Here is a 13,991-nt window from a genome sequence, read left to right as displayed (position 1 = left end):
CCCTCTGCTCCAGGTGAGCCACAGGAATCTGTATACAGGACTGAACTCAAAGGGACCTGGAGATTCTGAGTCTAACTTGGACTTCACAGTGCTATCCTGGTGTCGGGTCCTAGGAGACTGTACACAGCTGCCCTGTCTTTTTCCACCTCTTGGCTATTACCAAGCCACTTTGAAATCAGAACTTCTTAAAAGAGTGGAGCCTGCAGAAGCAGGCTTTGCTGTTTTCACATGTCTCCCATGCCTCACTGAACATATGTGGCCGGGATGTGCATGTCACTTGCTGTGTGCCCTGTGGCTTGCTGCCATTCCACCTGGGCCACATCAGTCCACTGGATTCTTGCTTGGATACCATTGTGTTGCCAAAATGCTCCAACGGAGTCAATGTTCTTTGTCATTCCACGGTGGAGCACTAGCATCCTGAAGCTTCAGCTCCCAACCTCAGCATCCTGGGTATCTGTGTGTGCCCTCCCCACCCCCATAGCCAGACATTAAATGCCAGGGATAGAATTTTGAGGCAACAGGACGCACTTTGCAAGTGGCCACAGGTCTCTGCCTACGTGTGGCCTGTGTGGTCCCAGAAACCATCATAACAGTGCTGCCTAATGACCTCTGGTAACCATGGCAATGCCCCAGCTCATCTTGCTGTACACTGAGGCATCCATATGTGGTTCCTGAGCACTCAATATGTGGTTAGGATGAATGAGGGATTGAATCCTTAATTTCCTTTAAACTGAATTAGTTTGCATGTGAATAGATACATGCCCTCACATAAGTGGACTGCACAGCTCTCCAACAAAGGTGATTCTGAACCTAGGCTGTGGCTTGGTTTGGGGTTGAGATACACACTGTCACACATGTGCTCTGATATATGTCTCACACAGGGATGCAGCCAGAAACAAAGTGCTCGCTAGTTTCTGCCTTAAGGCTTTCCTAGGGTCAAGCACAAGTGAGGAGGGTTTACTACCAGCTCTTTGTACAGGATCATGGCTGTGATGGTGTGAATGAGAAATGTCCCTCATAGATGCATGTATTTGAACATTCGGTCCCTGTAGTGGTGCAGTTTGGGGGAGTTTATGGAACCTTCAAGAACTGGAGTTTTTGTTAGAGAAAGTATTTCCCTGGGGGCAGGCTTTGCGTGCTCATAATCTCTCTGCATTTCCAGTTCTTCCTCCCTCCCACTCCCTCTGCTTTGTTTGCTGTTGAAGATCATATATATATATATATATATATATATATATATATATATATATATATAGTCTTTCAGCTCCCTGCTCCATACCTCCCCTGCCATTATGGACACTCTTTCTGGAAGTGTAAGCTAAAACTCTCCATGAGTTGCTTTTGTTTTGATACAGTGTTTTATCACAGCAACAAAAAGTAATTAATGTAATAACCTTGGCCAGTTTACCAGCATCAGAAGGAAGAGCTGTCAAAGCAGTATCTGCCTGTGTCAGGAGCTTTTATATGAATGACTGCCCTTGCCTTCTGGGACTCCTGGCCTGAGGTTGTTAGAGGAGAAAACAGACTCAGCAAACTCTGCTGCTCTTACTAACCTTCAAAGTGTGACCGTTGCCACGTCAGGATTCGAACCTGGGCCCACCAAGGCTGTGACTTTTCCCTAGAAGTCTGGCTGTTGCCTTTCTGCTCCTGGATGACTGACATTTACCAGATGGTTGCTGGGTTGTCCTGGAATTGAGAGGTCAGCACCGGAAGCGGTCTGCTGTTCCTGGTCCTGTGCTGAGGACCTAGTGACCGTTCTCAGCATGTCTATCCCTGCTGCATCCCACCACCAGCATGACTCTGGTATTAAAAATAACTGAGAATGGCAAGAGCCGGGCTTCAGCAGTCAAAAGGACAACAGATGTTTCTCATTTTGTCTTCTTCTTCCTTAATTCTCTAGACACGGATTAAATATAAAGAAGTACTTCCTGACCAAAGATTCGGATGATGCTGGGAAGGTCATTCAGTGCTGAAACTTACTGTCCAGAGAATTCTTTTACAGGTCTCTTTTTAAAATTTAAAAAATCCTTTGACAGTATAATATATGTACATAATAAATTTCAGGCATTTGCAACTCCCCCTACTCTCTTATTTCTCCCCCCTCTCTCACTGAAACACTTCTTCCCAATAATTCTTGCTCCTACTTTGTGTATGTGCGTGTGAGTGTGGGTACAAGTGTGCGTATGTGTGTGTATGTGTGTTTTTAGTGTGTGTCTGTATGAGTGTGAGTGTATGTATATATATGAGTGTGTATGTCTGTGTATGAGTGTGTGTGTTTATGAGTGTGTGTTTGTATGAGTCTGTGTATGTGTATGTATGAGTGAGTGTGTATATCTGTGTATATCTGTGTGTGTATGAGTGTGTATGTCTGTGTATGAGTGTGTGTGATATGTGTGTGTGCGCGTGTGTGTTCCACAGAGTGTAAATAGGGTTGTGTTCATGAATATGTGTGGGAGGTTATCACCTGGGGCCTGGGCAGCACCATGAAGAGAGTAACAACCCTTCTCCCAGCCATCATTAGCAGTCAAGAGTCTCTCATGAGCTCTTCCCTTTTTCAAGATAAAATGTTGAGTGGTCCAATCTTGTGTAGGTAACCATGGTTGCAGTAAGTTCATGACTGTTTTCACTGTGCAATATCCAGAAGGCAGTATTTCACTGCACTCCTCTCCAACCTGGTTCTTAGGATCTTCCTGTCCCCTCTTCTGCGTGCATCATCCCTTGAGCTCTCTCTGTCTCTGTCTCTCTGTGTCTCTGTGTCTCTGTCTCTCTCTCTTTCTGTGTGTGTGTGTGTGTGACATGTCCAAATGAGGGCTGAGCATTCCACTGTCATCCAGTTTCTGTACTTTGTCCAGTTGTGAGTCTCTGTATTCACCACTGTCTACTGTAAGAAGAAGTGTCTTTGATGAAAGCTGCACTAATCTTTGGGTAAGTAATCCCTGGGTAAGTGTTTAGAAAGCAGTTTGGAGGCTCCAGAGATGGCTCAGTGGTTAAGAGCACTTGCTGTTTTTGCAGAAGAACTGGGTTTGTTTCCTAGTACTCGTCTGGTGGCTCATGACCACCTGATGTCTCTTTCTGAGCTCTGAGGGGAACAGGCATGCGTGTGTGTGTGTGTGTGTGTGTGTGTGTGTGTGTGTATGCAAACCACTTACACACAGAAAACAAAATAAATGTTAAAGACCTGTTTTAGAAGACAAATTGATACTATGTTTATTTAGCAAAATAATAGTAGTAGGCTTTCCCCTGGGGGCCTATGGCCTTTTAGGTCCAGGTGCTTGGCTACACTGATGCCTAGCATGAGTTCCTTCCTAGAGTGGGCCTCAGGTCCAAACAGTGAATGGTTGGTTGCCCCCATAACATCCACGCCACTATTGCACCAACAGGTCCATCTTACTAGGCCAGTCCTTGCTGTAGTTTGCAGAAGTCACAGCTGGGTGAGACTGTTGCTAGCTTTTCTCTTCCCGTGGCCCCTATAGCACCTTCTAGCACTGTGAAAGCTAGCCAGGAGGGAGAAGGCTTCCGGTCAACTTCAGCTTGATTTCTTCAAGCCACGAGAGCCGAGTGTGTGTTGTCTTCACCCATGGACTCTCGTCAGAAAGTTCTGGAGGGCAAACAAGAGCAATGACAACTACCAGTCTTAATTTGAGGACTCCGACCAACAACTGGCGCCTAGATTCTTGTTTAATAGCCTCTGGTTTCTAGGAGAGCATTATCCCCTCATGTAGGATACCTCCATTCAAACTTTTTTTTAAAAATTATATTTAAAAAGCCTATGAGTAGGTTTCCATATTGCCTTTTCATAGATCTTTAGTGTTAGTTCACTCTAAGTCTCTTAATTATACAGCTCTCAATGAAAAACACTACTTGTGTGCTCCTTCAGGAAAACAGACAGACATAAGGAGAGAAGATACATTGTGCCTCTACTCAAAGAATCGTCACCAAAGAGTTACTGCATTCTCTTTGAGCTCTTTTCTTCTTTCTCTGCATTTAAACATGTTTTGTTTGCTATAATTACCACTGTAGATTTGTAGATCTGAGGATTATAGATCATGGTGTTGGAGGTCGGGGTGGGGGTGGGGGTGGGGGTGGGGGAGCCAGATTCAGATCCTCTCTAGAGAATTTAATTTAAATGACTGCTTATCAAATCTTCTAAGGCTACAGACCACATGTTTCAAATCCTCAGTCCAACACTGACCCATGCGACCAGGCTGTAGCTTACTCCTTGTTTTGTGCTATGGAGGCTCCATGTCACTCGACAGGAGTAGTGTTGGGTCCACCAGACAGCATTGTGTCTGGTTGGCCACCATTGCGTCTAGTGGCTTGGCCACCATTGAAATGTCACATTACATGTCTAAATACAATGTCTGAAATTTGACTTAACTTCAAACTTTCTTCCTGGTTACACAGGTCTGCTTCAGGGCTCATGAACTCTCTGGTCCTGCCCACCATTCAGTTTGAGCTATAGAGATATTTTTAGGGGGAAAATATCAGAAGAAGAAAAAAAATATTCCATAGCATGTAAATAAATCATCTATGAAATTTCAAGTTTCCAATTTATGAGATTCAATTAAAAAGGTTTTATGGAAGCGTGGCTTCTCTAATCTACGGCCCATGCTTTACTGCTCTGGGCATTGGGGCAGAGGCTAGCACATACAGAGGCAATTACCCTCTGGCTCTACAGTAGTAGTTCACAACTTTCCTAATGGTGTGATCTTTTAATACAGTTCTTTATGGGAGTAGTGACCCCCCAACCATAAGATTATTTCTTTGCTACTTTTTATAACTGTAATTTTGCCATTGTTATGACTTGTAATGTCTGTGTGCTTCCATGGGGGTAGATGATCCCTGTAAAAAAGCTGACCTCTAAAGGGATCTCGACCCACAGGTTGAGAAACTATTGCTCTGCAGGATGGCTTATGGAGTTCTGATGCTTGCTGGTGGGTCCCAGTTTCTCACCTGCCTCTCAGAATCCTCGAGAGAACTCGGAATACCATACAGCTACCCAGGATTACCTTCACTCTGGCCTAGTGTAATTCCGGAGGCCAGGGGCTTAGGGAAACAGGCAGCTGTGCCTGAGGCTTGGGGGCAGTCTCCTTTGGACAAAGTCTGGTATCCTGGGCTGCTCCAGATGTGGGTGCAGCGCCCGTGGAGGATGGGTCCTTAAGCCTAGCCTAGAACGATCCCCCTGCAGGATGCCAAGGACTTCCCTCTGCCCCCCAGCTCAGTCCTCTGCCACCCCTCCTCAGCCATGGCTTCTTAGAATCGTTGGCAGCTGGAAGGGAGCAACAGGCCCTGCAGCCTGCGGGCTGGACCCGGCAGGAACGCCCCGTCTGGGCCTCACGACTCTCCCACTCTTGGTTCTGTTTCTGGCACCGGCACTGTGGTCCTGAGCCAGCTGTACACAGCGCCGGAGCCGACTCTGAGTAGAGCTGGGAAGAGTGAGCGGAAAGTGTTGGTGCCGGCAGGCATTTTCAGCTCGGAGTCCCTCTCTTGTCCTCAACTCCCCTCTCACCCTCCATCTTTAGCTTTCGGACTCTTTCCCTCCTCACTAGTCTCTTCCCTTCTGTTTTTCTTCCCCCACCCTCATGTCCTCACCTGCCTTTTCTTTTTCCCTGGCACCCCCCACCCCCCATGAGTTTTCTAGAAAGCAGAGGTCCCCTGCTTAGGCAGAGGTGAGCTCACTGGCAGGCTCCTGTACATGCAAGGAGGCCTAAGAGTCACTAGGCAGACTGGCAGGCCCACTCAGGCCTGCCCTTAGGGAGCTCCTTCTAAAGGGGAGCCAAGCTGCTTTTGTGTGGGTGAGGTTACTTCAGCTCTAATTCTTAGTGAACAGAGAATAATTGAGTATATTTGTGGGGTCCAGTGTGATGTTCTTGGACCTTTGTATACTTTGGTTAACCCACCTTCACACCCCACTCCCTGTATCCCTTGGTGAGTATCATTTCATTTTCTGCTACAGGTTCCGGGTTCCCAGCTTCTGCATCACAAGTCAAATTAGATGGCTTTGCTGTTCTGGACCTAGCTTGTCCTTGGGTGTTGATTATATAGTAGCAAATACCAGGATCCCCTCTTTATTATTTACTAATCTTTAAGTATGTATTTATTTAAATGTGTGTTACTTATCTTTAAGTATTTATTTATTTATTTATTTAAATATATGTATATGAGCCTGTGCCTGTTTGTCTGTAAATGCACCATGGGTGGGCAGGTGCCCTTGGAGGCCTTAGGAGGCTAGAAGAAGGTATTGGATTTGCTGAAACTGGAATTATAGGCAGTTGTAAGCTATCTTCCTGGGTGCTGGGAACTGAACCCGGGCCCTCTGCAAGAACAGCCAAGTGTTCTTAACCACTGAGCCATCTCTCCAGCCTCAGGATCACCCTTTTAAAGGCTGAATAGTATTTTGTTGAATAAGTAGCACCTTGCCTCCGTTTTCACATGGAACCTAGGCTGGCTCTGTACTGTCTGTCGGGAACAGTGCTGCAGTGGACAGGAGGTGCTGGTTTCAATCAGTTGGAGGTCTACCCTGAAGTGAGACCCTATATCAATCATATGGTGGTTCTACTTGGAGCTTTTGGAGGAGCCTCTGTACCATTCTCCATATCCCTCATTTTCATCCGTACCCCTAGAACCAGAGGTGTCTGAACAGTATCCTAAAGAGTTGACCTTGAGCTAAAGATGGTATCTGTCATTTCAGTTGGGCAGCACCATGAACACTTGGCTTTGTGGAAGTCAGGCAAGCATCTGGGAAGGAAGTAAAAAACTCAGCATGGGGGACCTGGGCCAAGTCACCTTCAAGGTGGAGAGTGTGCCCCAGGAAATGGAAGGGCAGGTGTATGCAGGAGCCCCTGGACATGCCCCTCTTAGGCCCATGGATGCTACCCAAGCTAAAAATTCATAAGAAGGTTTAAGAGAGAAAGGCTATGGTCTGATTTACAGTTCTGAAAGCTCACTGTGGGTGCCCAAGAGAGTTGACCTGCTGTGTCACATCTACAACAGGAAGGCTACGCTAGCAGGAGAGCTGAGATCCAAAAGAGAGATGAAAGGAAAGGGTGGAGAGGAAGTAGATGCTCTGAGTGAGATTAAGGACTCAGGGACTAGGAGGGAGGCATGAGGGAAAGGCAGGAGTGTAGGATGACAGGATTCTTGTGTACACTCACTTTTCAGATTGATACTGTTAGTCAGCTCTGCTGCCAAACAGACCACCCCACCATCTCCATGGTAATCATCAGCAGACTTTGTTTTACGTCAAGGAGACTGGTCTGGCTCTAGGAGGATGAGCTTGAGAGAGTTGACCTGACTTCTCTGGGCCAGGCCTCAAGGTGGCTTCAGTATGTTCATTCCATACAGCTTTATTCTGGGGCCTTGAGCTCACATGAGCTGCAGGCTTTTCCTGCATGCCCCTTTGATTCAGGCTTTGTAGGTGCCCCTGTAAGACTGAGGTGCTCTTCTTACTAGACACATGCCCACACCTAGCTCTGTGAAACAGTGAAGAATGTGGCTTTAGTTGGATGTAGTGCTTCCCCAAGTAAATTGGGCCTGATGGCATCTGGAAGCTCTGTCTCCAGTGTGGCAATGGTGGGGTGGTGGAGCTTGTAAGAGTTGGAACCTAGTAGAAGGCTATGATGCGTGAAAGGTTGGTACTGAGGATGGATTAATATTAGCCTCAGGGAATGGATTAGTTCTCAGAGTGTAAGCTGTTGGGAGCATATTCAGCTGCTTCTTGTCTTGACATGTGGTCTCTTGTGCATGTTTCTTGTGATGCCAGGAGGTTTATCTCTAGAGTCACACAGATGCCAGCATTATGTTCATAAGCCTAGAGGACCAAGTTAATGAACCCATTTTCCGTATAAAGTACCCTGCTTCAGGTATATTGTTACAGCATCAGAAAGCCAATTACTACAGTTACCAGGCCATAGAGGGAATGTAAATATTGAGGGGAGGCTGGGGGTCCTCCTCTTCCTTTCCTCTCCACACAAAGAAACAGTGTAATATTACACACAGCAGAGATTTGTACTAGACCAAGGTCCCAGGCTTAATTCTCATCTCTTCTGTTACTGCACCATTTAAACAGAATCAAACGACCTCTCTGAGCCTTCTGATACCTCTTCTAAAAAACGGACTGTTGGTCGTAGTTGCCTTCCCGTGGTAACAGTGATCATACAGGACCATGAACCTTATGAATTATAACACACAAGACTGGTATTTAAAAGTTGAAAAACTAGCAAAATTGAAAACCCAGAGTAAACCTGTTTGGGTGGCTTCTACCTACGGAACTATCCTGCCCCTCAAATCTATGGTTCTTTTTATGATGTGTGGCTGGAGCACGGGAGCTGGCAAGGCACAGAGTGAGGATGGAGCTCGCCCCTCTGAGGGGAGTGAGCGCGTGTTAGTAATCTTCCTGTTGATGTGACACAAACACATTAGAAGATCAAGTTATAAAGAAGAAAGGTTCGGTTTGGATAACACTCTCAGGGCCTTCAGTTCATGGTCTCTTGGTCCTATTGCTCTGAATGTGTAGTACCACAAACACATTATGGTGGGAACATGTAACCAAAAAGGTCTGTGGGCAACCTGGAAGTGAAAGAGAGGGAGGCCCCAATATCCCTTGTAAGGGCACGCTCTGGTAGCCTAACTTCTTCCTCCTAGGCCCTTCCACTTAAAAGATCCACCTTTAGTGCCTAGGCTGGGTACCAAGCCTTTAGGACACCGGCCTTTGTGGGAGATGTTTCAGATCTAAACTGTACCAGTGTTCTTCTCTGCTGGAGACGGTGCGTGCTTTTCAGGGATGCTTCCTCGTGGAAGCCCTTTTGATCTAGTGGGTCTCACCCGTTCCAGTCCATTTCTTGCTCAACAACAGTTGCCACACAGCCCTCTGGTCAAGGTCTCCATCTGTTACTGCTGCTCATGGTTCCAGGCGTGGCCCTAGTTGGCCCGAGTACAGCAGGGTACTAATCTCTCTGGTTGCTCCTCAGTGTCAGCTGAGATTGGAGTCACCTGACTGCTCCCTTGGACTGGGTCTTATGGAAGCTTCTCCTACATGGTTTGCAGGGATTCTGGGAGATCAGCTGGACCACTTACCGACCTACTTACACATGCTTTCTCCATGTGGTAAAGAAGCTGGGCTCTGAGCAGGAATGCCTTCAAAGCCAACGATTCAAGAGAACAAAACAACAACAACAAAAAGAACCGTGCTAGAGAGACGTGTTATACTTCTGTGGAGACAACTGAGCCTCTCTGTGGGGAGGCTCGTCTTCAGGAAAGGGGGGAGAACCACAGTAGTACCTCAGACAGCAGCTGCTGCATCTGCCCTGTCTGTGTGCCAAAACAACTCTAGGAATGAAACCACCGAGGCCAAGTGTGACCCCAGAGACTTCTGTGGTTGGTGACCTGAAGTTTGGTCTGGGGATCCTGATACCAGGAAGCTCCTGGGGTTGTTTGAATGTGCAGTCATGGTTGAGAGCCTTGGCGTAACCCAACTATGAGTAAAAGTCAACTAAACCCATCAAACCCAGGGAAGGCAAGAAGGCAAGGCTAGGTCTGAGGGACCTGGGAGGTGACTGGTCCACACCCTTTGGTTGTCCATTGCTATATCAAAGCACTTTAAATGATGGATTTCATAAGAGAAGGTGTTACATGAGCTCACAGGCTTGGGGGGTCCCACTGCTTTGGCCCTCAGAAGGCTGAGCCAGACGACAATGGCAGGGAGTATGTGGTAGAGACATCTGGTTTTCTTATGACCAGGAAGCCAAGAGAAAGAAGAAGAAACCAAGGGACTTCAGCCCTCCCTCTCCTCCCTACAGGCATAGCCTAAATGACATAAGGACTTCTTATTAGACCTCCCTCCTAATGGCTCCCAGCACTGCCATGCAGGAACTAAGTCTTTGACACACAGAACGGGCCTCTGGGCAGTATTCAAGGTCTAAGCCATAGCCACTCCCTCCCCATGTTGGCATGGTCCCCATGGGACTGCTGCAGTTAGGTGCACAGTTTATAAAGCCACCCATAGGAATCCCTGGTCTCAGGCTTTGGTTCTAATTTGGCCAATTTTCCCTATTGCCTTTACTAGAAATTAACTTGGTATAATTAACCAATTAACATTATATAAATTCTCACCAAAGGGCAATCAGTCCCCTTTGTTTGAGGTCAGCCAGCCTGTCCACAGTTAGGGTACCTTTCCTTCAAATTGGTGGTGCCTAAAAGAAGGCTCCCCACCCCTCATTTCAGAAGCGTGCTTATGAATATTCATGGTTCTGTCTTCTGGCTTCACACACTAGAAAACACAATTTATTCCTTAGGCTAATGAGCTCTTCAGTTTCTTTCAGGGGAGAGAAAGCGGTCTTGTTTTTCTGGATAATTTATTTCGGGTGCTAGTCCATTTTCTGGAAGGGATCGTTCCATTAAGACGCTGAGCACATCTCAAGAGAAGAGTGGAGCTGAGAAACACAGCCGCACTGCCCACTGGAGGGCTGCACCCAAGGCTGCTGGCAGTCCGGCTGGAGGGGGAGACAGTTATTAGAGAGAGCACGTGTGATCAGAATCACTGAGGTGGCACCCTGTGAAATGCACAGAGGTCACAGCAAGGCAGCCGGGGAGGCTCTGTGTGCATAGCACACAGCTGGAACCTGAGGTACAGAAGAGCACATTCCCACCTCTGGCGCTCCCCCCCCCCCCGTGTTCATCTGGCTCCAGCACCCCCATCCACAGAGTTCCTCTCCTCCTGCCATCTGCCCTGTGAACTCAGTGACCCTCAGCTCCATTCCTGCCCTCTGTGCTTTGCTGGCTGCCATGGTGGCTGGAGGTAGCACAGATTTAGAAGCAAGCTGCCTTCCATGGGGAGTCTGTCCATGGGAGGCACTAGAGAGGAATTAGAAGCCAGCAGGCATGAGGAGAGGCCCTTGCCTTTTCTGTTGCTGAAGAGGATCCAGGAGGGCAGTGTGCAGGGCTCTACCCGACCAGCTCCCTGGCCCAGCAGCCCATAGTGGGGCCTTTCCCTTTGCTCTGTGGCTCTTCCAGTGGCAAAGGAGCTTATGGCTCCCTGAAGTTATCACTTTTTTGTTTTATTTATGGGTATATGTGTGCATCTGCATGAGTTTATAGGCACCATGTCTATGTAGTTATCTGAGGAGACCAGAAGAGGACTTCACATCTCCCTGGAATTGGACTTACAGGCAGTTGTGAGTGGCCTGACATTGATGCTGGCACCTGAACTAGAGTCCTCTGAATGAGCTGTACCAGACCTTACCCACTGGGCCCTCTCTCTAACACCTGTTCTGCACCTATTAGTCTTTAAGAGCCTTCCCTTCCCTGCGAGCCCTGTCAGCCCTTCCAATACCGCTGTTTCTGTTTAGTGACAGAGAACACAGTCTAAGGTGCTCTGTGCCTGCCTGAAACAGCCGACAGCATCAGACCCCATGTCACCATGATGCCTACCCATGTACACACACCCTGAGATACAGTTTAATTTATTAATTACGCACAGTGAGGAATTGGGTCAGTAGTAGAATAGAACAACTATAAAAAACACAGTCATAAAGATTGTTTAGAACTTAAACATGAAACATTGCTTCTTTCTGGAACTTTCCGTTCAGTATTTTCAGACTTCCATTGACCATGGGCAGCCCAAACTGCCAAAAGTTAAACCACAGATAAGGGAGGGACTATTCTATGTTGGTGGCCAGTTTCCTGCCTTAAATTCCTTACTTACGGTTGAAATAACTTAGGAGGCCCTATTTCTCCAACTGAACGGAGACAGTTTTATCGGTCACCAGAGTTGTGTAAAGATTTGTGTCTCTCTCAGGAGATAAATGACATAGGCCCAGCTGTGCTGTTCTTTTGCAGTTTTCTCTTCAGCACGACACACGCCCTTAGCCTTCAACTAAAACCTGATCTTCTGTCCTAAGGTGTCCAGGTCTGTCTCAACCCTGGCCACTACCCCTTTGGCACATTTCCTTTGGCCACTACCTGTGCCTGGTGGTTTCCACAACTGGAGACATGTTTCCAGCTATGGTCAATCCAGAGTACAAATGGTGGGGCTCTAAGCTTCTGCCAACCCATCCCAGCCTTTGGAGGTCTAACATTCTGTCTTAGTCTGCTCAGTTTGCTTGAACAGCAAGCATCTCACTTTTCACAGTTCTGAAAGCTAAACTTCCAAGGTCAAAGTGTTTCATCACAGCCATGATAACCCAACTCAGCGTAGCATGAGTTGTCAGCGCCCCTACGGGAAGACGAGAATTGGAAAGGAGAATGCCTGGAAGCTCAGGGCCCAGCTATCCCGGCTTAGATGGCAGTGAGTAACAAAGCACGTGTCTAAAAGGTGAGGACAGACCCCGAGGTTGGTCTCTAACTGCCACACGTGTACTGTGCTAAACAGGAAGAGAGTCCTCACTAAGAAGTGGTGAAAAGGGTCACAGAAGGGCTGGGAGATGGTTCACTAGGTGATACATTTGTTAGATCATGGTAGAAGGACCTGAGTCCAAATTCCCAAACCTACAGAAAACTGGTGTGCTGGCTAGTTTTCTGCCAACCTGACCCAAGCTGCTGTCATCTCAGAAGAGGGAAACTCAATTGAGAAAATGCCTTCATAAGATCAGACTGCAAGACAGAAGGAGGCAGCACATGTCTTTCATCTCAGCACTGGAGAGGCAGAGGCCTCTGTGAGTTTGAGGCCAGCCTGGTCTACAGAGCTAGTCCCAGGACAGCCAGGGATATACAAGGAAGAAACCTTATCTCAAAAAACAAACAAACAAACAAAACAAAAACAACAACAAAAAATCAGGCTGCAGTTGACCAGGTACAGTGGCACATACCTTTAATTCTAGCACTTAGAGGCAGAGGCAGGAAGCCAGGCAGCCTGCTGAAATGTGGATCTAACCAATATGCACGTGTGTTCATGTGTTCTTCCTTCCTTCCTTCCTTCTTTCCTTCCTTCCTTCCCTCCCTCCCTCCCTCCTTCCTTCCTTTCTTTTGTTCTTTCTCCCTCCCTCCCTTTCTTCCTTCCTTCCTCTCTCTCTCTCTCTCTCTCTCTCTCTCTCTCTCTCTCTCTCTCGCTCTCTCTCTCGCTCTCGCTCTCTCTTTCTCCCTTCCTTCCTTCCTTCCTTCCTTCCTTCCTTCCTTCCTTCCTTCTTTCCTTCCCCTTCTTTGAAACAAGGTCGGTGCCTTGTTTATTTCTGTCTCCGGCCCTTGCTATAGTTTGTGCAACAGCTATAACAGTGCAGAAAGTCTCACTGTGGGCTTCCAGCTCACTCATCTCGAAGAGAGCTTCCCAAGGCTCCTCACTCTGCCATCCCCACACTTGCTTTCGCATGGTTTCTGGTCTCTGGCAACATTTCCAGGCATGGCATCCACCTCATCGTTAGCCACTGCTTTCCAGTTTTTGACTAGAACCTGGTGCTCTGCAAGTTTCCCGTTCAGTAACCCTTATACATCCTGTTCATTTCGGAGGCTGCAACTTCCAGAAGCCTCAGTGCCCACCAGATGTTCATCGTCTAACTCCCCTGGGATGGCTGATGGCAGGGAGGGGGATGAGGAACCCGGGTCTGGCAAAGGGAAAGTGAATTGGGGGCTTTCTGTGGAGCTTTCCTCTGATGGAAAAAAGCACTGTCTTGGTTCCCTCAGCCCCCAGTACTGCCGACATAAGGAGTAAAAGGCAGGTAGTTTGGGATACAACCCCAGAGGGAGAGAGAGAAGGGAAAGGGGGGTTAGTAGCAGACAGAGGTTCAGCTGCTGCTGTGGGTGACATGAGCTTCATAAGACAGAAACATCCTTGGAGAAGGTGCAAATCACCTACCTTAGAGTCATCCCCCAGAAAGCCAGGGCATCAGTGTTAGTCAGGGTTCACTAGAGGAACAGACTGACCAGGTGAGTAGACGTTACCAAGGCATCTATTCAATTTGCTTAGGTGATAGTGGGTGGGTAGTTGCAGTGGCTGACTTCACACTGGAGAGGTCGAGAACCCATTAGCTGGACAGTTCAAGAGGTTAGATGCCTCAGCAGTT

The sequence above is a fragment of the Arvicanthis niloticus genome, chromosome 2, assembly GCF_011762505.2.
Source record: "Arvicanthis niloticus isolate mArvNil1 chromosome 2, mArvNil1.pat.X, whole genome shotgun sequence".
NCBI classification, from domain to species: Eukaryota; Metazoa; Chordata; class Mammalia; order Rodentia; family Muridae; genus Arvicanthis; species Arvicanthis niloticus.
This window is presented reverse-complemented; position numbering follows the sequence as displayed.